Source organism: Pristiophorus japonicus, chromosome 10, assembly GCF_044704955.1.
Source record: "Pristiophorus japonicus isolate sPriJap1 chromosome 10, sPriJap1.hap1, whole genome shotgun sequence".
Taxonomy (NCBI): Eukaryota; Metazoa; Chordata; class Chondrichthyes; family Pristiophoridae; genus Pristiophorus; species Pristiophorus japonicus.
In genome coordinates this window covers 129,070,330-129,097,238 of record NC_091986.1, presented here as the reverse complement: position 1 = coordinate 129,097,238, position 26,909 = coordinate 129,070,330, and positions in this window count along the sequence as shown.

Below are 26,909 nucleotides of genomic sequence, written 5' to 3'. Positions count from 1 at the left end.
ATCTCTGAGATCTCCCGGCATGCTCTCCTCCCTCCAGATGAGAGAGATGAGGTCATGTATCCGCGCCAACAGCGCCTCTCCACCATACTTTAGCACCTCAGAAGGGATTCCATCTGTTATGTATGTAAACATTGTAACTGTGCAAGACTTGCCCCCAGAAGGCGCAATTATTGGAGGTTCAAGGGTCACCTGCATACCTCATGCAAGGGAGTATAAAAGGTTGTTTGCCATGCTGCGTAGGCACTCTGGAGTTGTATTAAAAAGACTAAGGTCACATCAGTTTTAGCCTACCGTACTCAGTCTTGTGGAGTTCTTCCATACTTAACAATTGGCGACGATTAACAGATTACGAACTTTCACGCGGTCATGGCTGCCATTGGCATTTTAGAGAGATTTGTAGAGGGTGATGATTGGGAAGCTTTCATTGAGCATCTCGACCAGTACTTCGTGGCCAACGAGCTGGATGGGGACGATAAAGCGATCAAGCGCAGGGCGATTCTCCTCACCGTGTGTGGGTCCATCAAGAATCTGCTAGCGGAGAATCCAGCGGAGCAGACATATACAGAGCTGTGTACGCTGGTTCGGAACCACCTCAAGCCGAAGGAGAGCATCTTAATGGCCAGGTATCGCTTCTACACGCACCACCGCTCTGAGGGCCAGGACGTGGCGAGTTATGTCACCGACCTGAGACGTCTTGTGGGAACTTGCGAATTTGCTGGAGTTTTGGGGGAAATGCTACGGGACTTTTTTGTGCTTGGCATCGGCCACGAGGTCATTCTCCGCAAGCTGTTGTCTGCCGAATCCCTAGACCTGAGCAAGGCCATCACGATAGCCCAGGCATTCATATCCACGAACGATAATATCAGACAGCTATCTTCCCAGCATCAAAGCTCACTGGCAAGTACTGTGCATAAAATAACGTCGCCAGCAGGCAGAACTGCATACAGCAGGCCTACACATCTGCAGTTGCAAGACCTAGGATAACTCAGAGTCCGCCATCGGGCATGAATGCAAATTCATTAGCACCACGTTGGTGCTGCGGGGGTAATCATCGAGCCCATCAATGTTGATTCAAGCACTATGGGGCCAAGTTTCGGCCTGAGTTGCTCCTGTTTTTTTGGAGCAACTGGTTTAGAATGGAGTATCTTAGAAATTTGAATTCTCGGCATTTAGTTTGCTCCAGTTCTAGTCAGTTAGAACAGTTTCACTTTGGAACAGAATTTTCTTTTCAAAAGGGAGCGTGTCCGGCCACTTATGCCTGTTTTCAAAGTTTAGGCAGTGAAAACTTACTCCAAACTAACTTAGAATGGAGTAAGTGAAGATTTTTGTACGCTCGAAAAAACCTTGTCTACACTTTAGAAAATCAGGCGTAGGTTACAAATTAGGCGTAGGGAATGGGAGCGGGGGGGGGGCGGGGTTTAAAGGGAAGTTTACAAACATTAAACACTTTAGTTTTACAAATAAAGAGCCATCATCAATAATAAATGATAAATACATCAATAAATCAACCAATAAATCAATCAAAAAAAATTAATAAAAAATAATTTAAAAAAAAATCAATAAATAAAACATTTTCTACTTACCGACTGCAGCACCGGGAGTCTTCCAACAGCGTGCTGGGACGGCCCCCCCAGTGTGTCTCTGTCAGTGTCTCTATCCCTCTGTCTGTCTGTGTGTGTGTCTCTCACTCTCTGTCTGTCAGTGTCTGTGTTTCTGATAGCGAGGGGAGGGAGAGAAGGGGGGTGGGAGGGGGAGGGGAGAAGGGGGTGTGGAAGGGGGAGGGGGAGAAGGGGGGTGGGAGGGGAGGGGGGAGGGGGAGAAGGGAGGTGGGGGGGAGGGGGAGAAGGGAAGTGGGGGGAGGGGAAGAAGGAAGGTGGGGGGGAGGGGGAGAAGGGGGGATGAGGGGGAGAAGGGGGAGAAGGGGGTGAGGGGGAGAAGGGGGGTGATGGGGAGAAGGGGGTGGGGGGAAGGGGGAGAAGGGCGGTGGGGGGGAGAAGGGGGGAAGGGGGGAGGATGTAGGGAGGGAAGGAGAGAGGAGAGAGGGAGGGAAGGAGAGAGGAGAGGGGGAGGAAAGGGGCGAGGATGTAGGGAGGGAAGGAGAGAGGAGAGAGGGAGGGAAGAAGAGAGGAGGGAGGGAGGGAAGGAGAGGGGGAAGGGGGGGAGGATGTAGGGAGGGAAGGAGAGAGGAGAAAGGGAGGGAAGGAGAGAAGAGGGAGGGAGGGAAGGAGAGAGGAGGGAGGGAGGGGTGGAGAGAGGAGGGAGGGAGGGAAAGAGAGAGGAGGGAGGGAGGGGAGGAGAGAGGAGAGAGGGGAGGAGGGAGGGAGGGAAGGAGAGGGGAGGGAAGGAGAGGGGAGGGAAGGAGAGAGGGGGGAGGGAGGGAAACAAGGAGAGAGGGGGGGGCAGGGAGAGAAGGAGGCTGAACGGCCGGGCCCAAGACCTCGGCCTGGATTTACAGGTAGGTGGCGTCAGGTCTCGGGGGGGGGGGGGTCGCGGAGGTCGGGGGAGGGGGGGAGAGTCGCGGAGGTCCGGGGGGAGGCAGGGAAGAGACAGTCCCAGAGGTCCGGGGGGGGGGGGGGTGGAGAGAGAGTCGCGGAGGTCCGGGGGGCGGGGGGGAGCGGAGGTCGGGTCACCGGGGGGGGGGAGCGGGGGTCGGGTCGGGTGGGAGGAGTCTTATTCACGCAGTCCCAGTGAGGCCATTCGGCCAGGGCTAGGGGCTGCGTGCTTCGGGCCCCTCCCACAGTTTTGGGCGCCTGGAGCTACTGCGGGCGCGCATGTGCAGAGGTCTCGGCACTGTTTTCAGCGCAGGGACCTGGCTCCGCCCCCAACAGCTTGTGCTGCGCCGTGCCCAGCTGCAAACGACCTGCAGGGAGCCGGAGAATAGGTAAGTTTTTTTTAGCCGCACTTTCTGGCGCAAAAAACGGGCGTCCAGGTCCGGCGCGGCCCTAAATGTGGGCCCTATGTGTGCAAAGGCTGTGAAACAATGGGGTACATCCAGCGAATGTGTAAGAGTGCTGCGACTCACCACGTGACATAATCGGCAGAGGATGATCGATCCGGCGTGGATCACGCAGAACAAGCAAGAGAGGCCACTCAACCCGAGGAAGAAGTGTATGGGGTACACACCGTCACCACCAAGAGCCCTCCTATCATGTTGAAAGTCAAATTGAACGGTATTCCGGTATCAATGGAGTTGGACACGGGGGCGAGTCAGTCAATTATGAGCCAGAAGGCTTTTGAGAAACTGTGGGGCAACAAGGCAAAAAGGCCCAAACTGAGCCCGATTCAGACAAAGCTGCTCACCTACAACAAACAGCTCATACCAGTCATTGGCAGTGCGGCAGTTAAGATATCATACGATGGAGCTGTGCATGATTTATCACTGTGAATTGTACCAGGCGATGGCCCAATGCTATTCGGCAGAAGCTGGCTGGGAAAGATTCGATGGAACTGGGACGACATCAAAGCACTATCTTCAGTGGATGATGCTGTCATGGCTACTGTTGGTACTATCACAAGGTGTGCCACCAGAGGTTACAGCAGTGGGAGACTTGTAGGTTACCTGTACAGGTGTGCCTGGCCTTGTATAAAAGACAGGCCACCAGATGTGATCCTCACTCTGGAGTTAACTAATAAAGGACTAAAGTCACCACAGTTCAATTACAACACACTGTCTCGTGGAGTCATTGTTAGAGCAGCTAAGGACACAACAATTAGCGACGAGATTACGAACTTTCACGCAAAAATGGCTACCCTTGGTACGTTGCAGCAGTTTGTCGATGGTGATGATTGGGATGCCTTTATGGAGAGGCTAGAACATTGCTTCACAGCAAACGACCTGGCAGGAGATGACCCAGCCACACTGGCTGATAAGCACCGAGCTATCTTGCTAACCAGTTGTGGGCCCACCATCTATGGCCTCGTCAGGGACTTGCTGGCACCAGCGAAGACAACGACCAAGATGTACATGGAGCTCGTAACCCTGATCCATGAGCAACTCAAGCCCAAGGAGAGCATCCTCACAGCCAGACACCGGTTCTACACCTACTGACGGCCCGAAGGCCAGGAAGTCGCGAAGTACGCCACAGACCTCAGGAGGCTGGCGGCAATGTGCAAGTTCGGCACCCACCTCAACGAAGCGCTGTGGGACATTTTTGTCATTGGAATTGGCCACGAGGGCCTTCTTCACAAGCTACTGTCAGTGGATACCACAGTCACACTGTAGAAGGCCATCTCTGTGAGCCAGGCATTCATGACCTCGACCTACGGCTCTAGGCAGATGACTCACCCTCAAGACTCAAACCCGGCAGGTACTGTGCACAGAGTGGCGACGTTTAGAGGCTGGACTGTAGAGTGCGAACCCTCTCAGGAAAGAGAGAACAGACCTCCGAGTCCCTTAACTCAGAATCCACCGAGGGGGGCTAATCGAGTAGCACCATGCTGGTGTTGTGGAGGGAATCGCAGGGCTCACCAGTGCTGCTTTAAAGACTATGTATGCAAAGGCTGCAGCACAAAGGGCCACCTCCAGTGAATGTGTAAGAGAAATGTGACTCACTGTGTCGATGAAAAGTCTACAGATGGCCAGGAATCCAGTGCGGATTATGAATCGATAGGCAGAGAGGCAGCCCAGTCCCACGGGGAGGTACATAGCATGTTTACTTGCACCACCAAGTGTTTCCCGCTGAAGATGGAAGTCGAGATAGAGGGCGTTCCAGTCTTCCTGGAAGTGGACACAGGGGCGAGCCAGTCAGTGATGAATTAAGGAGCCTTTGAGAGACTATGGGACAATCAAGCTGAACGACCCGAGTTTGTCCCGGTTCAGGCAAAACTGCGCACCTACACCGATGAAATCATCCCAGTCATTGGTAGCGTGAATGTAAAGGTACTCCATGATGGCGTGGTGCACAAGTTACCTCTGTGGATTGTTGCAGGTGATGGACCAACGCTGCTCGGCAGAAGGTGGATGAAGAAGATCGATTGGAAGTGGGAAGACTTCACCCCTCCAGCGATCGAAGCCCTCTGTGCTCAGAGGCAAAGCAAGCCCTCACCTGAGAGCGGACCCGGCACCGGAGAGCAGACCAGCACAGCACCCGAGACACAGACCGCTCAGCACGACTGCGTGGAGATGGTCCAGCTGAGACGACCCGAACGCACCTTCCAGGCTCCAGTGGCAGGACTCCGGAGGAAAAAAATCGGATCCAAAGGCGACTCCCCAGTTTCGGATGCAGAACCGAGGGAGAAGAGGATCATCGTAGATGGAGGAAAGATGGCGCCCAAACCGCGAGGTGAGGCGCTGAAGACAAAGATGGCCGCGGCCAGACCACGAAGTGCAGCGCTGATGGAGCAACACGTGGCACCAAATGGAGAAGCGGATTGGGGCAAAGAAACCAAGGCTCTCTTAAAGGAGGCCGGCAACCCATCACATTCCACACACTTAAGCAATGTAATAGTAATTGTAAGTCAGAGGAAAAAAGCGCAATTGATCATGTAAAATGTGCAACTGATAATCTGAATTGTATATACGCAACCAGCAAGGAAAAGTCGCCTGATTATGTAAATGTGTAATTGATGATCTGAACTGTGCACATACAACCAGCAAGAAAAAGTCGCACGATCTCAATCAGACCCACAGTGTGTCCAGCATAAGTAATGAAAAGTTGTGCGATGCAGGGTTTCAACTGCACGCAGCCAATGCAGTGGGCAGACACCCATCGGGAGCACACAGGTCCAGAAAGCTATCCGATGCTGTAGCCTGTGTCCCGGGGACCAGAGTCATGCACCATGGAGTGTGGCCACAAGCAGCCGACACACACGAGCAGAGTAAGTGACCTCAGCAGGGCAACAGCACCGATATCGATACCCTGCCCCTGATCTGCTCCACCTCTCAGACACCCGATGGCACCAACCGGCACGAGCCTGAAGGAGCAGACTGTACCAAGGCTCAGTCCCCAGACTCCATCACCACCAAGTCCATACCCGTAGCTGTAGGGTCACCTGCCACAGTTCCCCCAAAGGAAACAGACAGCAGCCAGGATCCCAAACCAAACGATGCTCAGGCCAGTGAGTCAGCAGTTCCCTGTGTATTGCTAGACGACAGCTCCTCAGGGAGCAGCAGCGACCCGGGGCACAAAGTAAGGACAGGGAGGTCGCAGGCATCTGTGAACCTGCCCGACGCTAGGGACCAAGGCAACAGCCCCGAGAGCAGGCTACGCGAGCCAGCCGGGTTCCCACTGCCAGCACCGGGCACTGAGCCGCCATCAGACTGCAGAGATACAACCCAGCAGCTCCGGAACTAGCTTGTCCTCACACACTGGTCACTGCATCGATAAAGCATCTAACGTACTTATTGCACTACGGAACCACAAATATAATGCAAAACCCATTTTCCTGAACTTGAATGTACATGAATGCTAGTCACCCCCGCCATAATCGATGTGGTGGGGGGCGGGTGGGGGGGGGGGGCGGCTGGCGGGAGGGAGAATGGAGTGGTCAGGGACACACACAAACAGCAACCACCAGCACTCTACTGCACCAACCACTCACCCAAGATTGAAATTACCTGCCAAGGGTCAACCAGACAGAATCCACATGGAGCTAAGCCCAGAGCACAGTCAATGCAGAGGCGATTTGCACTAAAGGCTCAGGGGAGAGTGGTGTCATGGTTGCTGTTGATACTATCACAAGATGTGCCACCAGAGGGCACAGCAGTGGGAGACTTGTAGGTTACCTGTACAGGTGTGCCTGGCCTAGTATAAAAGGCAGGCCATGAGGCGTGATCCTCACTCTGGAGTTAACTAATAAAGGACTAAGGTCACCACAGTTTAAGTACACCACACTGCCTCGTGGAATCATTACTAGAGCATCTAAGGACACAACAGATGCCTCGTGCGCTCAAGTGCTGAGCAAGTTTCTGTCGCTATTCTAACCAGGCATTGGCAACTTCACAGGCGCCAAGGTGCAGATCCATCTAGTCCCCGATGCAAGGCCCGTTCATCACAAGGCTCGAGCGGTTCCATATATGATGAGGAAGAAAGTCGCGATCGAACTGGACAGACTTCAATGAGAGGGAATCATATCGCCAGTCAAGTTCAACGAGTGGGCCAGTCCGATTATTCCGGTGTTGAAGAGCGATGACACGGTCAGAATCTGCAGAGACTACAAGGTAACGATCAACCGAGTCTCGTTACAAGGCTAATACCCGCTACCCAAGGCGGATGACCTGCTCGCAACATTAGTGGGGGGGAAGTCGCTCACCAAGTTGGACCTAACCTCCGCCTACAGAGGAGCTGGCTGAATCTTCGAAAAGATGGAGTGCATCAACACGCACAAAGGACTGTTTATATAGCACAGGTGCTCTTTTGCGATTCGCTCGGCTGCTGCCAGCTTCCAGAGGAACATGGAGAGTCTGCTGAAATCGGTTCCGCGCACCGTTGTGTTTCAAGATGACATCCTGATCACCGGTCATGACACCACTGAACACCTGCACAACCTGGAAGAGGTTCTAAGTCGACTAGATAGAGTGGGACTCAGGCTGAAATGCTCCAAGTGTGTTTTCCTGGCGCCAGAGGTGGAATGTTTGGGGAGAAAGATTGCGGCAGACGGCATCAGACCCATGGACTCAAAGACAGAGGCCATCAAGAACGCACCCAGACCACAAAATGTGGCGGAGCTGTGTTCGTTCCTGGGACTCCTCAACTATTTTGGTAACTTTCTACTTGGGTTAAGCACTTTGCTGGAACCGTTGTACATGTTGCTACGTAAGGGTGACGACTAGGTTTGGGGTAAATCTCAAGAGACAGCCTTTGAGAAGGCCAGAAACCTACTTTGTTCTAATAAGTTACTTGTATTGTATGACCCGTGTAAACGATTAATGCTAGCTTGTGATGCATCTTCGTACGGGGTCGGTTGAGTGTTACAGCAAACCAATGTATCGGGCAAACTTCAACCGGTTGCATATGCATCTAGAAATCTGTCTAAGGCTGAAAAAGCCGACAGTATGGTCGAGAAAGAGGCATTCGCATGTGTATATGGGGTTAAGAAAATGCACCAATAACTACTTGGACTTCGGTTTGAGCTCATTTCGCTGTTTTTAGAAAGCAAAGGTATAAACACCAATGCTTCGTCCCGCATCCAAAGATGGGCACTAACATTGTCCACCTATGACTATGTTATCCGCCACAGACCAAGTACGGAGAACTGTGCTGATGCCCTCAGTCAGCTACCATTGCCCTCTACCGGGGTGGAAATGGCACAGCCCACAGACTTGCTTCTGTCATGGATGCTTTTGAGAGTGAGGGGTCACCCGTCACAGCTCACCAGATCAGGACCTGGACCAGCCAGGATCCTGTGCTATCACTTGTAAAAAGTTGTGCTCTCAATGGGAGCTGGTCGGCTGTTCCCGGGGAAATGCAAGATGAAATTAAGTTGTTTCACCGACGCAAAGATGAAATGTCCATCCAGTCAGATTGCCTCTTATGGGGTAATCGCGTGGTTTTGCCAAAAAAAGGCAGGGAAACGTTTATACATGACCAACACAATACCCACCCAGGCATAGTCATGATAAAAGCTATAGCCAGGTCGCATGTTTGGTGGCCCGGCAACATGTGCTCACAATTGAGCAATGCACCAAGGGAGGCTCCATTGAGTCTGTGGTCGTGGCCCTCCAAACCGTGGTCCGGGATCCACGTAGATTTTGCTGGCCTCTTTCTCAGAAAGATGTTTTTAGTTGTAGTGGACACTTACTCTAAATGGATTGAATGCATAATCATGTCATCCAGCACATTCACTGCCACCATTGAAAGTCTCCGTGCTATGTTCGCCACCCATGGCTTGCCCGACGTCCTTGTCAGTGAAAATGGACTGTGTTTCACCAGTTCGGAATTCAACGAGTTTATGACCCGCAATGGCATCTAGCATGTCAGGTCTGCCCCGTTTAAGCCCACATCCAACGGTCAAGCGGAACGGGCAGACCAAACTATCAAGCAGTGCTTGAAACACGTGACAGAAGGCTCCTTGCAGACCCGCTTATCTCGAGTTCTGTTCAGCTACCGGACGCGACCCCACTCGCTCACTGGGGTTCCCCCTGCAGAATTGTTAATGAAGAGAGCATTCAAAACCAGGCTCTCCATAGTCCACTCGGATCTAAATGATCATGTGGAAATCCGGCATCACCGGCAAAACATGTACCACGATCACGTGGCTGTATCGCGTGACATTGATGTTAACGACCCCGTGTTTGTCCTTAATTATGGCCATGGTCCTAAATGGGTTGCTGGCACTGTCTTGGCCAAGGAGGGGAATAGAGTGTTTATAGTCAAACTATTGAATGGACAAACGTGCAGAAAGCATTTGGATCAGACCAAACTACGGTTCATCGACAACCAGGAACAACCTGAAGAGGACATCACCATCATCGATCCACCAACACACACCAAACCAGCAATCGACCTCGATGTCAATCAAGAAGATTAATCCACCATTCCCAACAGTCCTGTCAGACCAGCCACACTGCATTGCAGCAATGGTCCAACCAACTCACCCATGCCAGAGTTTGAACTCAGACGATCAACCAGGGAGCATAGGGCCCTGGATTGTATCAAAGACTTTGGGGTGGGGAATGATGTTATGTATGTAAACATTGTAACTGTGAAAGACTTGCCACCAGAGGGCGCAACTGTTGGAGGCCCAAGGATCATCTCCACACCTCATGCAAGGGAGTATAAAAGGTTTTCTGCCAGGCTGTTTAGGCACTCTGGAGTTGTATTAAAGAGACTAAGGTCACATCAATTTTAGCTCACAGTACTCAGACTTGTGGCATTCTTCCATACTTAACACCATCCGCTCCCTTAGCCTTGTTGTTCTTGAGCTGTCTTATGGCTTTTCCTACCTCGTGCAACGTTCGGGTTTCACTGATGGTGGCGGGTCGCATGCTGCAGGTGGCGTCGAGAACACTCGAGTCAAAGGCAGAGTCTCAATTGAGGAGATCTTCGAAGTGCTCCTTCCAGCGGGCCCTGACTGCCTCAGTGTCATTGATGAGTGTTTCCCTCTTCTTGGCCAGCAGTGGGGTTGAGCCGTGGGAGTTTGAACCGTAGGTGGCCTTGACTGCGATAAAGAATCCTCGCACATCATGGCTGTCGGCCAATTGTTGTATCTCCTGTGCTTTCTCTATCCACCACCTGTTCTTTAGGTCCCGGGTTTTTTGTTGGACCTCAGTCTTGAGCCGCCTGTAATGTTGCTTTGCTGCTCCCGAGTTGGGTTGTTGCTTGAGGCTCAGAAATGCTCTGCGCTTGCGATCTATTAGTTCTTGGATCTCCTGATCATTCTCATCAAACCAGTCCTGGTGTTTTCTGGTTGAGTGACCAAGTGTCTCTTCGCAGGCACTGGTTATGGAGGCCTGGAGGGCAGACAAAGCGCTGTGGGCATTCAGCATCTCAGAGTCATCAAGGTATGCCAGATTAGCTGTGAGGCGCTGACTGTATAGGGCTCTCTTAACTGGGGCTTTAAGTGCCCCGGCATTGACTTTTTTGCAGCACTGCTTCTGCTATCCCCTCTGCTTTGGGGCTATGTTAATGTTGATGATGAATCGGATTAGGCGGTGATCCTTCCAGCAGTCGTCAGCTCCTGTCATGGTGCGGGTGATGCGCACATCCTTGCAATCCCTGGCTCGGATGATGACATAGTCGAGCAGGTGCCAATGTTTGGAACGAGAGTGTCGCCACGATGCTTTGTAATTGTCCCTGTGACAGAACAAGGTGTTGGTGATGAGAAGTTCATGTTCTAGACATTTTGTCAGGAGCAGGGTACCGCTGGGGTTGGCTTTCCCTACCCCCTCTCTGCCAATCATGCCTCCCCAGAGGGCTGTGTCTTTGCCGACCGTGGCGTTGAAGTCACCTAGGAGGATCAGTTTGTTGCCTGCGGGGACGCGGGATAGGGATGTTGCGAGGTTGGAATAAAAACCCTCTTTGATCTCATCCGTTGCATCGAGTGTTGGGGCGTGCACACTGGTGACTGTGGCGCATTTGTTCCAGGATAGGGTAAGTCGAAGAGTCATGAGGCATTCGTTAACCCCGCAGGGGGAGTCTTTGAGGCGGTCGACCAGCTCATTTTTGATGGCGAAGCCGACTCCGTGAAGGCGGTGTTCTTCCTCTGGTTTTCCTTTCCAGAAAAAGGTGTAACCTCCACCTTGTTCCTTGAGCTGGCCGTCCCCTGCCCATCGGGTCTCGTTTAGGGTGGCAATGTCGATGTCAAAGCGTCTAAGTTCCCAGGCAACTATGGCGGTGCAGCGTTCCGGCCTGTCGCTGTTGGAGTTGTCCATGAGGGTCCTGACGTTCCAGGTCCCGAACTTCATGTTAATGGAGTGGAAGATGCCTGTGCGTGAGTTCTTTTAATGTGGGGTGGCCGTTGCACACCGGCCAGCACACGGGCTTAGCTGAGCAAGATCTTGGTCCAGTGGCAAGGGGGTGCAAGACGACTGGAGACCAGGTACGGCTGTATGAGCCTAATTGCTTACAGCGAGATGTTGGCCACAGGAGGACGGGGTGATGTCCCAGTCGTCTGGTCGGAGGCACACCTGCTCGCCGGGCGTCGTTGTGAGTAACCTGGTTTCAAATGACTGAAAATGATGCTAATAAAACACACCAAACTATTTTCTAGTTAGATTGGGGTACAGTATTCAATTCCTTAATAAAAATGTTTAAAAGAAAATAATTCTTGAAAGTTCCTCCACGTTGTTTAAAAGTTTCTCCAGAAGTTTTAAAACTTTCTCCAGAAGTCTCCCGAAGTTTGAGAAAAGTTTTCCCAAGTTGCTTAAAAGTTTCCTAAGTTGATTAAAAGTTTAAAACAAAAGTCAGTAGTAAGCTACCTCCCTTGGTACTGTTCCATGGGCGCTGCCAGACGGTACAGGAGGCCCAATGGAGGCCCGAATTCTGGCGTTAACAGTGCCAAATAAAACAATTTCAATTCATCCTATTCCATCCCATCCTTATCAGAATGGGCTGATAGGCCGGCACAATGGCACATTGAATCATATTCTATACTCACACAGTGCTCAAAATTGACCCCGGCAGATTTTTGCCGCACTCACCAGAGTTGCGCCGCTTTTGTAGGATGAAAAAGGCACCAATAAAATGCCCCCCTTCTTTTCCCGTTGTGTTGCCTCTCCTGGGGCTTGGCGCAGAGTGGCCAGTCGATTTGGGGGGGAACTAGGGCCCTGTGCCAGAAACAGTGCTGGTAGCTCTCCACATGCGCATTGGAATGTGCGTGCATGTGCAACAGTGCAGAACTTTGGCAATCTGCAGCCAGCCAGCCTGTGTCTTCTGCTTCAATGTCAGTGGGCAGTTCCTTGTATTATGTCTGTAAGCACTCTAGTAATGACTCCACGAGGTAAGGTATTGTACTTGAACTGTTGTGACCTTAGTCCATTTATTGCAGCTTCTGAGTGAAGATACAGCATGGTGAGCTCCCTTTTATACTTGGTCACCTGTAGTGTACAGGTGACCCCTAGGTCTCCACCAGTTGCACCCTCTGGTGATACAGGCATAGTGTATACAGTGTGAAGGTACATCCAGTAGTCTTATGTAACTGTACATTGAGTGTACAGGGTATATACTTATGTTATACATACACAACATCACTCCCCATGTCTTGTGTCACTGGCCTTTGCATTGTGTGCTCTAGCCCTAGATTTGAGTGCCCAAAGCCCTTGCATCTTGTCTATGCTTTGGCTTGGCTCTCTCCCTGTAGACCCCCAAGTCCTTATTGCCACAACATTGGGAAATGGTCAGCAGCGGACGGTTAGAGGTTGCAGTGGGGGTTGAGTGGGTTCTGGGTGTGATCCATGTGTGTCCATGGCGACATACATCTATTCCCCCTCGCCCCCCCCCCCACCCCCTGCCATACATAGACCATGTGTGTGGCTCAAAATCTGCATTTGCATACATGTACAGAAGGAAAGAACCGAAAAAAAAGGAACATGGGATTAATTACATCACTGTTTGGTTTCTGCAGTAGTGGAACAAGTACATTTTACAGGTAAGCTACATACATAGTATCACAGTCTTTCCCCTGGGTTGTGTAGGTGCAGATGGGTGAGGACGTTAGTTCAAGAGTAACCAAAGTGTGTCCAGGTTGTCTGATGGTGGCGCTGCACCCCCTGCCAGCTGGGTGGGCTCGGATCGCTCACCTGGCTGAGTCTCAGGGTCTTTGCCGTTGTCTAGTGGTGGGCAGAGCCACAGGAATGTGTGGCCTCCCTATCCTCCTTTAAGGGCTGCAGTATCTCCCTGTTGCCCTTCAGCGGCAGTGGGAACCTGGTCATCCCAGGTCCCGTTGGGAGGGCTGAGGGGTGCTAGCCTCTTGCTCCCGGTACTGGCCCTGGTGGCCAGAGAGGTAGAGCCGATCTGGGGCAGGGTACCAGTAGTGGTGCCTTTGCCGTCCGCTGGCCCTGCAGTTGGTGTGCTCCCTCTGTGTGTGGCCACGCTCCCTGGGGCATCACATTCGTCCCGGAAGCGCAGGCTACATGATTGGGTAGCCCGCTGGAACTGGGTGCTTCCGACGGGAGGTTGCTCTTGGTTTTGTCGGCGTACATGTAGAACCCGGCATAGAAACATAGAAAATAGGTGCCTGCACCACCATTCAATATGATCATGGCTGATCATTGTTGCAACTTTAGTACCCCATTCCTGCTTTCTCTCCATACCCCTTGATCCCTTTAGCCGTAAGGGCCACATCTAACTCCCTTTTGAATATATCTAATGAACTGGCCTCAACAATTTTCTGTGGTAGAGAATTCCACAGGTTCACAATTCTCTAAGTGAAGAAGTTTCTCCTCATCTCGGTCCTAAATGGATTACCCCTTACCCTGAAACTGTGATCCCTGGTTCTGGAATTCCCCAACATCGGGAACATTCTTCGTGCATCTAACCTGTCCAATCCCGTCAGAATTTTATATGTTTCAATGAGATCCCCTCTTATTCTTCTAAATTCTATAAGTCTAGTCGATCCAATCTTTCTTCATATGTCAGTTCTGCCATCCCGGGAATCAGTCTGGTGAACCTTCGCTGCACCCCCTCAATAGCAAGAATGTCCTTCCTCAGATTAGGAGACCAAAACTGTACACAATATTCAAGGTGTGGCCTCACCAAGGCCCTGTACAACTGCAGTAAGACTTCCCTGCCCCTGTACTCAAATCCCCTCGCTATGAGGGCCAACATGACATTTGCTTTCTTAACCGCCTGCTGTACCTGCATGCCAACTTTCAATGACTGATGTACTATGACACCCAGGTCTCGCTGCACCTCCCCTTTTCCTAATCTGTCACCATTCAGATTATATTCTGCCCTCGTGTTTTTACCACCAAAGTGGATAACCTCACATTTATCCACATTATACTGCATCTGCCATGCAATTTCCCACTCACCTAACCTGTCCAAGTCACCCTGCAGCCTCTTAGCATCCTCCTCACAGCTAGCACTGCCACCCAGCTTAGTGTCATCTGCAAACTTGGAGATATTACATTCAATTCCTTCATCTAAATCATTAATGTATATTGTAAATAGCTAGGGTCCCAGTATTGAATCTTGTGGTACCCCACTAGTCGCTGCCTGCCATTCTGAAAAGGACCCGTTTATTCCTACTCTTTGCTTCCTGTCTGCCAACCAGTTCTCTATCCACATCAATACATTACCCTCAATACCATGTGCTTTAATTTTGCACACTAATCTCTTGTGTGGGACCTTGTCAAAAGCCTTTTGAAAGTCCAAATACACCACATCCACTGGTTCTCCCTTGTCCACTCTACTAGTTACATTCTCAAAAAATTCTGGAAGATTTGTCAAGCATGATTTCCCTTTCATAAATCCATGCTGACTTGGACTGATCCTGTCACTGCTTTCCAAATGCGCTGCTATTATATCTTTAATAATTGATTCCAACATTTTCCCCACTACTGATGTCAGGCTAACCGGTCTATAATTCCCTGTTTTCTCTCTCCCTCCTTTTTTAAAAAGTGGGGTTACATTAGCTACCCTCCAATCCATAGGAACTGATCCAGACTTTATAAAACGTTGGAAAATGACCACCAATGTATCCACTATTTCTAGGGCCACTTCCTTAAGTACTGTAGGATGCAGACTATCAGGCGCTGGGGATTTATCGGCCTTGAGTCCCATCAATTTCCCTAACACAATTTCCTGACTAATAAGGATTTCCTTCAGTTCCTCCTTCTCGCTAGACCCTCGCACATCATTTCTTCATTTACTGTCATAATACATTGGCTCTGAACACAATCGCCCGACTCGACACTGTTACTTGCCTTTACATACTTTCATTTGTCAATTACATCTTTTCCATGTGTATTACCAGCAGCGCTGTACAAAGTTACATTTACATACTTGCATTTGTCAATTACATCTTTTACATGTGTATTATCGGCATCGCTATACAAAGAGTGGAACTATCCCTTTAATTGTGATGGGTTGCCGGTCTCCTTTAAGAGGGCCTTGCAATCTTTACCCCAATCCGGTTTGCTGCTCGGCGTCACGTGTTGCTCCCTCAATGCTGCCTCTCGTGGTCTGGCCGCCACCATCTTTGCTTCAGGCGCTTCACCTCGTGGTGCGGGCGCCATCTTCTTTCTCTCCATGAGGTAGGTTGCGATGATCCTTTTTTCCCCAGGTTCTGCCACGGAAACAGGAAAGTTACCTGCTGGGCTGATTTTCTTCCTCCTGAGTCCTGCCACTGGAACCTGGAAGGTGAGGTTGGGTCATTTGGGCTGGATCATCTCGCAATTGGGTTAAGTGGTCTGTATCTTCTCCACGCAGTCGAGTTGGATGGTTGGTTTTTCAGGTGTTGTGTTGGATCCAAATTTGGGGCCGCATAGGATGTCGATCACCAAGGCCTGGAGGTTTTTCCAGCTCCAACGGATTTGGATTTGTTTCATCCATTTTCTTCCTAGCAGCGTTGGACCATCACCAACAACGATCCACAAAAGTAACTTGTGCATCGCGCCTGCATGGGACACCTGGATATCCACGCTACCAACGACTGGGATGGTGTTGTTTGTGTACGTGAGCAGCTTCACTTGAATTGGAATCATTTTAGGTCGTTCGATTGGATTATCCCAGAGTTTCTCAAAGGCTGCCTGATTCATCAGTGATTGGCTCGTCCCTGTGTCCACCTCCATTGTTGACTGGAACACCGTTGATTTCGATCTCCATTTTCAACGGAGAACTCTCGGTGGAGCAGGTAAACACTCCGTACATCTCATCGTGGGGCTGAGCTGCCTCATGGACTCTCTCTTCATCGTCGCTGGAGTCCAGATGATCGGCCAATTCTTCAGCGATTCGGTGAGTAAAATTTCTCTTGCACATTCACTGGAGGTGGCCCTTCATGTTACAGTCTTTGCAAGTATAGTCTTTGTAGCGGCACTGATGGGCCCTGTGGTTTCCTCCACAGCGCCAGTATGGGGCTGGCCAGTTGGCCCTATATGGCAGACTCAGGGTTGCAGGACTCGGGTTTCTGTTCTCTCTACCCTGAGAGACACTGCGTTCAGCAGCCTTGCCTCTAAAAAGCACCAGTCGGTTCACAGTACTTGCCGGGTTAGAGTCCTGGGGGTGAGTCATCATCCGCTTGGAATCACAGGCCGAGGCCATGAACGCCTGGCTAACGTGAATTGCCTTCTCCAGGGTGACCGTGGTGTCCGCAAAGAGCAACCTGTGGAGAAGGCCATCGTGGTTGATTCTGATAACGAAGATGTCCCACAGCGTTTCAGTGAGGTGGTCGCCAAAATCACACGGTGCAGCCAATCGTCTGAGGTCTGCAGCATATTTTGCGATTTCTTGGCCTTCGGGCCGTCGGTGGCTATAGAACCGGTGTCTGGCTGTGAGGATGCTCTCTTTAGGTTTGAGCTCTTTCTGTATCATCTTACGAGCTCCGCATACATTTTGGTTGTTGTCTTCTCAGGGGCTAGCAAGTCCCTGAAGAGGCCATAGACGATGGGCCCACAACTGCTGAGCAGGATAGCTCGGCGCTTATCAGCCAGCGAGGTCGGTGTGTCTCCCGCCAGGTTGTTCACAATGAAAAAGTGTTCGAGCCTTTCCACAAAGGCCTCCCAATCTTCCCCATCGGCGAATTGTTGAAAGTTGCCAAGGTTAGCCATTGTTTGCGTGGAAATTCGTAATCTCGTCGCCAGTATTATGTTTGTAACCACTCTAGTAATGACTCCACGAGGTAAGGTATTGTACTTGAACTGTGGTGACCTTAGTCCATTTATTGCAGCTCCTGAGTGAGGGTACAGCATAGTGAGCTCCCTTTTATACCTGGTTACCTGTCGTGTACAGGTGACCCCTAGGTTTGCACCAGTTGCACCCTCTGGTGGTACAGGCATAATGTATACAGTGTGAAGATACATCCAGTAGTCTTATGTAACTGTACATTGAGTGTGCAGGGTATATACTTATGTTATACATACACAACACCTTGTGCTCTCCCGGTTGTCCTGCACCTATTCCCGGCTGAGTGGCCTCCCGCACCGGCCAGCCTGCTGTCTGTGATGTTGATTCCTGCAGCCAGCCAGCCTGTGTCTTCTGCTTCGATGTCAGTTGGCAGTTCCCTGTGCTTTCCCGGTTGACCCGTACCTATCCCTGGCCAATTGGCCTCCCGCATCGGCCTGCCCGCAAACTTCCCGGGCCGAGTTTTGATAGGAAGGTAGGACTTAGTTTTATTTTTTATTTCTTATTGAATATTTTTATGTCTTCTTGAATGCTTACTACTTGTTGTGCTTTGTTTAGTACTTTGCAAGGTCCTCTCTACCTTCCTTCCCGCCCCTATCTCTGGCCGAGAGGTCTCAGATGTACCTACCTGCGCCGATTTCTTCACTCTCCGCAAGGGTTTTCTGAGCGGCCCCCTTTTGAAAAAAAACAAAACAAAAAAAAATCCTAACTAACTCACATACACTGGCGCAAATTGAATGTGCAAAATGGGGATTTTTAAGATACTCCAGAAAAATCAAGTTGCTCCAAAAAAAACGCAGCAACTCCTGGCCAATTTTGAGCCCACAGTTACGATTTGCCTACCAGAGATACCTCAAGAATCTATGATGTTCTCATTACCCAACTACGATATGTTTGCAGAATGCATAGTCCATTAACATTAATCAGTTTCAATACCTCTGAACATCTCAAAGCACTTCATAGCCAATAAAGTACTTTTGAATTTCAGTCATTATGGAGCTTTGAACACATTTTAATTCAGTACCGATAAAAAGGTTAAAAAATATATTTTTCGGCTCATTGCTGAATTTTTGTGCTGACTGAGATTAGCAGTGTTGGTGTTGGGGAAATTTTCTCATTTTTGGGACCCAGTGTCAAGTATAACATGGACCAGGTGCAGAGTAAACTCCCTCTACAATGCTCCTTAACGCCTTGCTCAGATGAGCATTCCCTTTAGTATAAGACTTGCATTTACATTTCACACCAACCTTTCTTATAACATCTCTTAATAAGACTATCAATTCGTGCAAAATTACAGACAGTTTTGTTCTGTACAATTACAGACAGTAGCAACTGGTTGCGACATCACAGACCCATTTCACTTAGAAGCTAGCTGCCATGAAAAAGTCTTTTGTCTCATTTTCTTTAGACACAATTCTCAGAGATTAAATGAAACACTTTGGATTCAAAGGTATAACTCAGGTCCTTCATTTATATGTTTAATGCCTTGTAGTACACAGGCAGCTCAGTCCTGTGGAATGCATATCCTCTGCCATCTGGGAAGTCCTGGACGCTTCTCTTAGCCTGGCGACCACATGTGCGGGAAGTGTCGCCAGCAAGAGCAGCTCGACCTCCGGACTTTGGAGCTTGAGCAGCGGCTGGCGTCACAGCAGTGCATCCGCGAGGCTGAGAACTTCGTGGATAGCACGTTTCAGGAGGTGTTCACCCTACAGCTTAAGAGTGTGCAGGCTGAGAGGGACTGGGTGACCATCAGACAGACAAGGAGAACCAGGCAGGTAGGGCAGGAATCCCCTGAGTGCATCTTGCTCGCTAACTGGTTTTCAGTTCTGGATACTGGTGAAGGCGATGATTCTTCTGGACAATGCAGCCAGAGCCAAGTCCACAGCACTAGGGTGGCTCAGCTACACTGGGGGTGGGGGTGGGGGGGGGAGCGGGGGAATAAGAGTGGAAGAACAATAATGATAAGGGATTCGATAGTTAGGGAACAGACAGACACTTCTGCGGCCGCAGTCGTGATTCCAGGATGGCATGTTGCATCCCTGGTGCCAGGGTCAAGGATGTCACTGAACGGCTGCAGGACATTCTATGGAGGGAGGGTGAACAGCCAGAGATCGTGGTCCATATCGGCACCAATGACCTAGGTAGAAAGAGGGATGAGGTCCTGCAGGCAAATTTTAGGGAGTTAGGAAAGAGATTAAAAAGCAGGACCTCAAAGGCAGTAATCCTGAAGGGCATATCTGCCAAACTAGGCCTGCAGCTGGTGGTGAGAGAGCCAAAATGAGGGAAAAGCCTACTTGACCTCATCCTCACCAATCTACCTGTTACAGATGCATCTGTCCATGACAGCATTGGTAGCAGTGATCACCGCACAGTCCCGTCTTCACACTGAAGATACCCTCCATTGTATAATGTGGCACCACCACCGTGCTAAATGGGATAGATTCAGAACAGATCTAGTAGCTCAAAACTGGGCATCCATGATGTGTTGTGGGCCGTCAGCAGCAGCAGAATTGTATTCCACCACAATCTGTAACCTCATGGCCTGGCATATCCTCACTCTACCGTTACCATCAAGCCAGGGGATCAACCCTGGTTCAATGAGGACTGTGGACGAGTATGCGAGGAGCAGCAACAGGCGCATCTAAAAATGAGGTACCAACCTGGGGAAGCTGCAACACAGGACTACATGCATGCTAAGCAGCTGAAGCAGCATGCTATAAACAAAGCTAAGTGATCCCACAATCAACTGATCAGATCAAAGCTCTGCAATCCTGCCACATCCAGTCGTGAATGGTGGGGGACAATTAAACAACTAACGGGAGGAGGAGGCTCCATGAATATCCCCACCCTCAATGATGGTGGAGCCCAGCACAAAAGTGCAAAAGAAAAGACTGAAGCATTTTCAACTATCTTCAGCCAGAAGTGCCAAGTGGATGATCCATATTGGCCTCCTCCTGAGGTCCCCACCATCACAGAAGCCAATTCAATTCACTCCACGTGATATCAAGAAGTGGCTGAGCACACTGGATACAACAAAGGCTAAGGGCTCCGAAAACATCCCGGCTGTCGTGCTGAAGGCTTGTGCTCCAGAACTAGCCGTGCCTCTAGCCAAGCTCTTCCAGTACAGTTACAACACTAGCAACAATGTGGAAAACTGCCCAAGTAGGTCCTGTCCACAAAAAGCAGGACAAATCCAATCTGGCCAATTACTGCCCCATCAGTCTACTCTCAACCATCAGCAAAGTGATCGAAGATGTTGTCGACCGTGCTATCGATGCTCAGTTTGAATTCTGCCAGAACCACTTGGTTCCAGACCTCATTACAGCCTTGGTCCAAAATTGGACAAAAGAGCCGAATTCCAGATGTGAGGTGAGAGTGACTACCCTTGACATCAAGGAGCATTTAACCGAGGCAACATTTAACCGGGTCATCAAAGAGCCCTAGCAAAACTGAAGTCAATGGGAATCGGGGAAAACTCTCCACTGGCTGGAGTCATACCTAGCACAAAGGAAGATGGTTGTGGTTCTTGGAGGACAATCAGCTTAGACCTAGGACATCGCTGCAGGAGTTCCTCAAGCAGTGTCCTAGGCCCAACCATCTTCAGCTGCTTCATCAATGACCTTCCCTCCATCATAAGGTCAGAAGTGGATATGTTCACTGCGGATTGCACAGTGTTCATTTCCATCCACATGTAACAAGACCTGGACGACATTCAGGCTTGGGCTGTTAAGTGTCAAGTAACATTCGTGCCACACAAGTGCCAGGCAATGACTATCTCCAACAAGAGAGAGTCTAACCACTGCCCCTTGACATTCAACAGGATTACCACCGCCAAAGCCCACACCATCAACATCCTGGGGGGGTCACCATTGACCAGAAACTTAACTGGACCAGCCACATAAACACTGCGGCAACAAGAGCAGGTTGGAGGCTGGGTATTCTGCAACAAGTGTCTCACCTCCTGACTCCCCAAAGCCTTTCCACGATCTACAACGTTCAAGTCAGGAGTGTGATGGAATACTCTCCACTTGCCTGGATGAGTACAGCTCCATCAACACTCAAGAAGCACGACTCCATCCAGGATAAAGCAACCTGTTTGATTGGTACCCCATCCACCACCATCAACATTCACTTCCTCCACCACCAGTGCACCGTGGCTGCAGTGTGTACCATCTATAAGATGCACTGCAGCAACTCACCAAGGCTTCTTCGGCAGCACCTCCCAAACCCCGACCTCTACCACCTAGAAGGACCAGGACAGCAGGCGCATGGGAGCAGCATCACCTTCAAGTTCCCCTCTAAATCACATACGATCCTGGCTTGGAAATATATCGCCGTTCCTTCATCGTCGTTGAGTCACAATGCTGGAACTCCCTCTCTAACAGCACTGTGGGAGTTCCTTCACCACAAGGATTGCAGCAGTTCAAGATGGCGGCTCACCACTACCTTCTCAAGGGCAATTAGGGATGGCAATAAATGCTGACCTTGCCTGCGACACCCATATCCTGAAATTAATTTTTAAATAAATCTCCGCATTATCCCGGTGCCACGTGCGAGTGATTACAGAAATAGGAGCATAGAGCAGACGAATGTCCCGTGTCTGAAGAGATGGTGCAGGAGGGAGGGCTTTAGATTCCGAAGCATTGGGACCTTTTCTGAGGGGGTTGGGACCTGTACAAGCCGGACAGGTTGCACCCCAACAGGGCTGGGATCAATATCCTTGCGGTGGAGTGGGGGGGGGGGGGCGTTGCTAGTGCTGTTAGGGAGGTACTAGCAGCCCCTAGCTTGGCAGGGGGATGAGAACCTGAGAATAGAACCAGAATCAAGAGAAGAAAAGCTGGAAATGGAAAGCATAAAATTAGTAAGCGAGTTTGGAAGGCAGTCGAAACAAGGACTAGAAAATAGACAACAAGGGAGTTTGGCAGTGTACACTTCAATGCAAGTAGTCTAGGGAATAAGGCAAATGAGCTGAGGGCAGAGATAGACATGTGGGTGTATGATATTATAGCTATTACTGAGACATGGCTGAAAGAAGGACAGGAACGACAGCTCAACATTCCTAGTTATAGGGTTTTCAGATGAGATAGAGAGGGGGATAAAAAAGGAGGGGGTCGCAATATTAATTAAAAAAACAATTACAGTTGCGTGGAGGGATGATATGTTAGAAGGATAATCAAATGAGGCCATATGGGGTGAACTGAAGAACAAAAAAGGGTAATCACACTGCTGGACGTGTACTATAGACCCCCAAATAGTCCGAGGGAAATAGAAGAGCAAATATGTAGGCACATTTCTGAGAAGTGCAAAAACTATAATGCAGAAATAGTAGGGGATTTCAACTACCCTAATATTAACTGGGATAGAATTAGTGTGAAGGTATAGAGGGTGCAGAATTCCTAAAATGCATTCAGGAGGACCTTTTTAGCCAGTACATAGCAAGCCCAACAAGAGAGGGGGCAGTTCTCGACTTAGTTTTAGGGAATGAAGCTGGGCAGGTGGAAGAGCATTTTGGTGGTAGTGATCATAATTCAGTTAGATTTATGGTAGTTATAGAAAAGGACATAGATAGGCCAGGAATAAAAGTTCTCAATTGGGGAAGAGCTAATTTTACTAAGCTGAGAGGTGATTTAGAAAAAGTGGACTGGAAACAGCTACTTGAAGGTAAATCAGTGTCAGAGCAGTGGGAGGCATTCGAGGAGGAGATAGTGAGGGTTCAGAGCAAGTATGTTCCCTTAAAGAAAAAGGGAGGTGCAACGAGACCTGGGTGTCATGGTACATCAGTCATTGAAAGTTGGCATGCGGGTACTGCAGGCGGCGAAGAAGGCAAATGGTATGTTGGCCTTTATAGCTAGGGAATTTGAGTATGGGAGCAGGGAGGTCTTACTGCAGTTGTACACGGCCTTGGTGAGGCCTCACCTGGAATATGGGTGGGACTAACAGATCTGGAGCCCCCTGGATGTCATGTGGCATACAGCGAAAGGATAAAGAAAAAAAGGGAAGCTTATGGCAGATACCGAGAGCTCAATACTGCAGAAACACTAGAGGAATATAGAAAGTGCAGGGGTGAAATTAAAAAGGAAATTAGGAACGCAAAGAGAGGGCATGAAAAAATATTGGCAAGTAGAATGAAGGAAAACCCAATGATGTTTTATAAATACATTAAGAGCAAGAGGATAACTAAAGAAAGAGTAGGGCCTAATAGGACCATAAAGGTAATGTGTGTGTGGAGGCAGAAGATGTGGGTATGGTTCTTAATGAATACTTTGCGTCTATTTTTACAAAAGAGAGGATGATGCAGACATTGCAATCAAGGAGGAGGATTGTGAAATATTAGATGAAATAAACATAGTGAGAGATGAAGTATTAAGGGTTTTAGCATTTTTGAAAATGGATAAATCCCCAGACCTGGATGAAATGTATCCCAGGCTGTTAAAGAAAGACTTGCATTTATAGAGCGCCTTTAATGACCACCGGACATCTCAAAGTGCTTTACAGCTAATGAAATACTTTTGGAGTGCAGTCAATGTTGTAATGTTAAGAGAAGCAAGAGAGGAAATAGCAGAGACTCTGACTATCATTTTCCAATCCTCTCTGGCTACAGGTGTGTTGCCGGAGAACTGGAGGACTGCTAATGTTGTACCATTGTTTAAAAAGGGAGAAAGGAATAGACCGACTAATTACAGGCCAGTCAGCCTAACCTCGGTGGTAGGAAAATTATAGGAAAAAATTCTGAGGGAGAGGATAAATCTTCATTTAGAAAGACATGGATTAATCAAGGACAGCCGGCATAGATTTGTTAAGAGAAGGTTCTGTCTGATTAACTAGTTTTATTTGTTACATAGATACAAAGAAACATAGAAAATGGGTGCAGGAGTAGGCCATTTGGCCCTTCGAGCCTGCATCACCATTTAATAAGATCATGGCTGATCATTCACCTCAGTATCCCTTTCCTGCTTTCTCTCCATACCCCTTGATCTCTTTAAGGGCCATATCTAACTCCCTCTTGAATATATCCAATGAACTGGCATCAACAACTCTCTGCGGTAGGGAATTCCACAGGTTAACAACTCTCTGAGTGAAGAATTTTATCCTCATCTCAGTCCTAAATAGCTTACCCCTTATCCTTAGATTGTGACCCCTGGTTCTGGAATTCCCCAACATCGGGAACATTCTTCCCGCATCTAACCTGTCCAATCCCGTCAGAATCTTATATGTTTCTATGAGATCCCCTCTCATTCTTCTAAACTCCAGTGAATATAGGCCCAGTCGATCCAGTCTCTCCTCATACGTCAGTCCCGCCATCCTGGGAATCAGTCTGGTGAACCTTCGCTGTACTCCCTCAAGAGCAAGAACGTTCTTCCTCAGTTTAGGAGACCAAAACTGAACACAATATTCCAGGTGAGGCCTCACCAAGGCCCTGTACAACTGCAGTAAGACCTCCCTGCTCCTAAACTCAAATCCCCTAGCTATGAAGGCCAACATACCATTTGCCTTCTTCACCGCCTGCTGTACATGCATGCCAAAGTTCAATGACTGATGTACCATGACACGCAGGTCTCGTAGCACCTCCCCTTTTCCTAATCTGCCGCCATTCAGATAATATTCTACCTTCATGTTTTTGCCCCCAAAATGGATAACCTCATATTTAACCACGTTATACTGCATCTGCCATGCATTTGCCCACTCACCTAACCTGTCTAATCTCTTAGCATCCTCCTCACAGCTCACACCGCCACCTAGCTTAGTGTCATCTGCAAACTTGGAGATATTACACTCAATTCCTTCATCTAAATCATTAATGTATATTGTAAATAGCTGGGGTGCCAGCACTGAGCCCTGCGGCACCCCACTAGTCACTGCCTGCCATTCTGAAAAGGACCCGTTTATCCCGACTCTCTGCTTCCTGTCTGCCAACTAGTTCTCTATCCACATCAGTACATTACCCCTAATACCAAATGCTTTCATTTTGCACACCAATCTCTTGTGTGGTAACAAGGAGGGTTGATGAGGGTAGTGCATTTGATGTAGTCTATATGGATTTTCGCAAAGCTTTTGCTAAAGTTCCACATGGCAGACTGGTCACAAAAGTAAAATCCCATGGGATCCAAGGCAAAGTGGCAAGTTAGATCCAAAATTGGCTCAGAGGCAGGAAGCAAAGGCTAATGGTTGATGGCTGTTTTTGTGACTGGAAGGCTGTTTCGAGTGGGGTTCCACAGGGTTCAGTACTAGGTCCCTTGCTTTTTCTGGTATATATCAATGATTTATACTTGAATGTAGGGGATATGATTACGAAGTTTGCAGCTGATACAAAAATTGGCAGTGTGGTTGATAATGAAAAAGAAAGTTTAGACTGCAGGAAGATATTAATGGACTGGACAGGTGGGCAAAAGAGTGGCAAATGGAATTCAATCTAGAGAAATGTAAGGTAATGCATTTGGGGAGGGCTAACAAGACAAGGGAATACACAATAAATGGTAGGACACTGAGAAGTGTAGAGGAACAGAGGGACCTTGGAGTGCATGTCCACAGATCCTTAAAAGTAGCAGGACAGGTAGATAAGGTGGTTAGGAGGGCATACGGGATATATGCTTTTATTAGCCGAGGCATAGATTATAAGAGAAGGGAGGTTATGCTTGAATGGTACAAAACACTAATTAGGCCACAACTAGAGTACTGCGTGCAGTTATGGTCACCACATTACAGGAAAGATGTGATTGCACTAGAGAGGGTACAGAGGAGATTTACAAGGATGTTGCCTGGACTGGAGAATTTTAGCTATGAGATAAGCTGGGGTTGTTTTCTTTGGAACAAAGAAGGCTGAGGGAAGACCTAATTGAGATGTATAAAATTATGAGGGGCCTAGATGGAGTGGATAGGAAGGACCTATTCCCCTTAGCAAAGAGGTCAATAATCAGGGGCATAGATTTAAAGTAATTGGTATAAGGTTTAGAGGGGAGTTGAGGAGAATTGTTTTCACCCAGAGGGTGATGGAGGTCTGGAACTCACTGCCTGAAAGGGTGGTAGAGGCAGAAACTCTCATAGCATTTAAAAAATACTTGGATATGCAGTTGAAGTGCCGTAACCGACAAGGCTACTGTAGGGAGTGGTGGGTCTGTCACCTTGCCTTTCTGACCAGAGCAGTTGCGAGTCACTCCCACTCCCTGGTTCTCGAGCTTGGATTTATTAATCAGGGTATGATAAAGTGCAGCAGACAACTGTTTTGTACAAAGAAGGTTTGGGTTTTATTCAAGAAAGCAAATAACACAAATACACTCCAATAAAACTGTAAAATCTTTAAAAAAAAAGGTTCTAAACAATGAGGAATACTTTATGATACGTAATAAACAGAACAGAAATACCTCCCACCTCCCACTTACTTTCTAACTAGGTCAAACTCTTGGCCTCCAGGGATTCATGCTCACCAAATCCTTCCTTTGACAGCTAGGGCTGTTTCGTGGTTTCGGGGTTCTTTGGTTATAGCCGGTTTGCGGTGGTTGATTATCCTGGTTGGTTTCGTCGGTCGCAGTGGTCCGTTTGATGGCTGTTACCAAGTCAGTTGGTATTGATCTTCCACTGATTGGTTTTTGAAGTTCTTTTCTCCGATGTCACGATGTTTCTTCCTGCGTTTTCTCACCGTGTGCTCTCGATCTTGATCTTGTTGTTCCATAAGTGATGGTCAGAAAAACTTTT